Source organism: Rhamphochromis longiceps, linkage group LG10, assembly GCF_057381845.1.
Source record: "Rhamphochromis longiceps isolate RC_006_pf linkage group LG10, R_longiceps_female_GT1.1, whole genome shotgun sequence".
NCBI lineage: Eukaryota > Metazoa > Chordata > Actinopteri > Cichliformes > Cichlidae > Rhamphochromis > Rhamphochromis longiceps.
Genome location: NC_140566.1, coordinates 4,926,517 through 4,930,875, shown reverse-complemented (window position 1 = coordinate 4,930,875; position 4,359 = coordinate 4,926,517). Strand labels below are relative to the sequence as shown.

The 4,359-nt window shown below is 40.3% G+C and overlaps 1 long non-coding RNA gene across 1 annotated transcript; it reads left to right on the top strand.

Annotated features, from left to right (window-relative positions):
• Positions 1 to 1,543: 1,543 nt before the first annotated feature.
• On the top strand, positions 1,544 to 3,405 carry LOC146660196 (uncharacterized). The gene is made up of 3 exons (XR_014913436.1): positions 1,544 to 1,894; positions 1,990 to 2,058; positions 2,867 to 3,405. It is a non-coding gene; the product is annotated as an uncharacterized LOC146660196 (long non-coding RNA).
• Positions 3,406 to 4,359: the final 954 nt, after the last annotated feature.

Here is a 4,359-nt window from a genome sequence, read left to right as displayed (position 1 = left end):
CAGAATAAATAAAATCATTATTTACAAACTGCATTTTGTAATTCTTGGTTCATCTTTTTACAAATTTAAATATTTCAAATAAAATTTGAATTTGAATTTGAAATATTTAAATTTGTAAAAAGATGAACCAAGAAAATACTGTCAAAACAGAGAGAGTGCAATAAAACATAGCTACAATAGAAATTGAAAAATTAAAATACAAAGGAGGAGATGAACCAAGGATAACATCAGTAACCACAGACACGACAAAGACAACGACAGTGCCCAGTATTTCCCTGGCCCCTCTTGTTTGGGTTAAGGTCCTGACAGGCCTGGGGTTGAATCCTTTCTCCTCCCTCCTATCTCTTTCTTTTTATAATAGGGGTGTCCAAATTCATAGGCTGCATCCTCCTGATACACCCGACCCATCCTTCAAATTCGGGGAAAAGGAGGACGCATTTGTTGGCTGCATTCGGAGGAGTCTGCGAATTTGGACAGCCTTTGTCGCGTCGCTGTGACGTAATCGGCCTACAAATGCAGCCTCAGGAGGATGCAGCCCATGAATTTAGACACCCTGAGTCTCTCTCGTGTTCTTTCTCTGCGTCTCTCTCATTCTCAGGTGGAGTTATGAGCCAATATTCCTCCCTGGTCTGCCCGCAGGTGGTGTTTCTCCCACACCTGTTCTGTACTAACTCATTTGCTCAGGGTATTTAAGGACCGTTTGGCACTGATACTCACTGCCAGATTGTTTATGCCGTTACGATGCCGCTTGCCCAAAGCCAGTGTGATTACCCTCTTGTCATGAAATCCTGTTGCTTGGAGGAATTTAACAGAAACTTCCAATTACACTTCCTTGTTAGCAGTGTAGGGACTAACGCGTTACATCATAACGCGTTACAGTTCCACTTACCTCGGAAACCGGAACACGGACCTGGGAATGATGTCACACTCGAGTAAACTGGCTAGTCTCGGGATTCCAATATGGCAATGCCCTCGAAAACGGTTGTTTTGCTAGCCCTCTACAAAAACAAATTGCTACTAAACACGTATGCAGCCATAGCTGGACTCGGTGGGCCGGTGGTGATTTTTTTGTTTTTATGGGCCGATGTTTTTGGGGTTTTTTCTTTTTTTTCTGTAACGGTATAAACAATGAAAGATGGTGGACTGGCCAGATGCTGGCAGATGTGTAAAAATAACTCAGTTGTTTGGTGGTGGCTGTCGCGGAGCTTCCACAGATTCAGTAACATTAGCAAGGGGTGGAGGCCAGCAGGTGGATGAGGGAAAGGGGAGGCAGGAGGAGGAGAGACCCGAGGCAGCCGCTGGTCCGAGTGTCAGGTGAACTGAACTTCAGGTAAGAAGTTATGAACTGCACACTAGCTAGCATGACGGAGTTTCTATACAGCTGGGTGGGTGCTATGATGTTACTGATGTTGAACTTTATTTTATTCATAAGGTTAATTATTAGAGTTGCCAACCATCCCCTAAAAACGGAATCGTCTCGTATTCAGGGAAAATATTACGCGTTTCGTATTGAGGTGAAAAGGAACACAGTTTGTCGGTGTAACCCAGTTCCTAAAATCATCTCAAACAGAAAGAGAAGAAAAATTAAAACATTTAATGTTCATTGTTCTGTTCTTACTGTCCCGGTTAATGAAAGTGAAATGAGATCAAAATAATTATTTAAACATAGAAGGGATGCAGATTATATATGATATGCTCTGGTCAAACAAGGGTTAAGTTTCTCAGAGGGTTGATGAGCTCTGATGAGAGCCTATTGTTTTACTCCACTCCTCACATGTCAGCCAATCGGTGAAGCTCTAGGCAGCTCTTGTCCCTCCTTAGTACCAGCTCCCAAGTTTTCAGTCTCTTGCTTCTACAGCCGAACAGAGCAGACGGACTAAAACTTTTGTTATCGGTAAGCTGGAGAAATTAACCTCTAACGAGTTAAAAAAAAATACCATCTAAACTGATATTTTTCACAAATTATGTATTTGCACTTTTGTTGTCAAGGGCAGAGCGAAACCGGAGGGTTTACTGAGCTGTGGCTCCATGTAAATGCTGAGCATCCACTCGACGGCGGTAAGCTAAATGTGGCTAATCAGACACGTGATGTGCGGAGTGTGGGTACAGTTGTTCGATGTCTCTGAAACGCTGTTGTTATGCTAGTTAGATCGTTAACTAAGTCATTAACATGTGAAAAGCTGTAAATGGTTAAAGCAGCTAAAAATAACTTTATGAGAGATAATTGTAATCAGACTTTATCCTGCTTCCTGTTTAAATTTTGATGTCAATCAGTTGTTTTACAATACTCAGTATTGAACACTTGGAGGTAATTTTTAGTGTATTTCCACTTGTACTGGTAGGCCTATGGTACAAGCGGGATTAAGCACGTCTATTTTAATACTCCTATTTGTGGACTGAGTCCTTGTGTTTACGTGTTATTGAAATTGATTATTTGCACTTTGTTCAATTTCTGATAAGCATTTGCATATTATTCCATTTCTTAAAAGGGGTAATATACTTATTTATTTGTGATTAGATATATATGTACAGTGAGTTTATTTTGATCGATGTAATTAATGTTTACAATGAAAGTGAATTATATGGTGACTATAATTCCTGCATGTTTGCAACCTTGTAGATAATCTTTAATGTTACTGCAGGTTACAAATAAGTATCGAACCTTGATACTGTGAAATTTTGGATATTGATACTTTAACCTTTGAAACTTGATATTTTAATGTTGTACAACATGACTGAACTGATGATGATTGAATTGATGATAGCTGATCTGAATAGTAGTTACTGCACTGTGACACTACTTTAGTTTAATTTGTGAGAGTTATCCTTAAAGGGCACGTGACATATATTTGGCCATTGTTTATAGGTCAGGTTTTTATATGGGACGAATCCAAAGACCAGGTCAGCGATTCCAGAACCCAGAGTGTTCCAGTGTTCACTGGATGGCGAGCCAACCCAAGATCCTAGGAGACGATATACATGTACACGCACACTCATTTGCACATTGATGGACTACAATCCTCTACTGTACAAGTAGTACGGTAGGACAGACAATCACACACACACTCCTTGTCAGACGAATTCTATGGGCCCCACCGGTACCATTTGGACTTAAAAAAGACTAATTCTTTTACTTGTGCACAATTTTATTTAATTCTATTTTTTTTTTGCTACTTTGGGGGAAATTTTTATACTTGACATTCTGTTAAAACCTGTTGTAATACTGTGTTGTTTACAAATTTCTTTTACAAGGCTTAACATCACTAAAGTACTTTTAAAGCCACATAACTGTGTTTGTCTGGTTTCTCTGCCATTCGTGTACCAGAGCTCTAAGAGTCGTTCTCAGTCTTCTGACACTAGCCCAAATTGCTTATTACTTTGGTAATTATCCATCGGTACTTTATGTAACTCCACGTAAGTGCTACATCGGTGAATTCAGCTACAATGAAAAAAGACACAAAGCTGGAGTTATTCTGTCTTTACGCTGCACAGCTGTTTCTTCTTCTCTCATTCTCTCCCCCTCCCTCTCCAGTTGCTACTTCAATCATGAAACTGATCAATGATCAGCTGATCGGCTTTTCTGTCGCAAGTCCCGTCTCTCTTGTTTGCTTATTGCCCACTATCACCCAGATGGAGAAACAGGTTTACCTTTAGGTGACATGAATGAGTTGAAGGGAAGTTATGAGCTGTTTCTGAGAGACAAATAACACCGGGATCCTTTTTTTTAGGTAGCTGACAGCTGGTAACTGTGCAGGGGCGGATCTAGCAAAGTTTTGCCAGGGGGCAGGTAGGGCATTAACAGGGAGAGGGGGGCACAAAGAAATACTTTTCTTTCTTATTCTCATTTAAAATGTCTAGCTTTTAGCAAATGATTATCTGAATCTTACAACAAATGTTTTCATCTGATGTAAAATGTATAGAAATCCATTCTTGTACATAGTAAGTTTTTTTCAGGGTCCCATCATAATTTCTTCAGAAGTAAGTACTGTATATGATGCCAGTATTTTCCCACATTTTCTAGATTCTGTACCAGTACTGTGTGTACTGTCACAACAGCGTTTGTTTTCATTCAAAGGCTTTATGGTTTTTCCTATAATGGTGGGCCAGTCTCCTGTCCATCCCTGTATGCAGCTCATCTGCAGTCTGGAGTTACCTATATCTTCCTACTCAGAAGGCAGAATTTCTGAGTTGCGAGTACAATCGAAAGTAGTTTCCATGTTGGATGTAAAAAGCGCACATGACACTGTGACGTAGGTAGGCTAGAATCATGGCGGCAGTCGACGACGGTCCAGGCGTGGGATTTCTCTCGTGGAAATATGCGCATTATTTTTTCCTTTCTGTTGGTAGGTGGCACAGTGC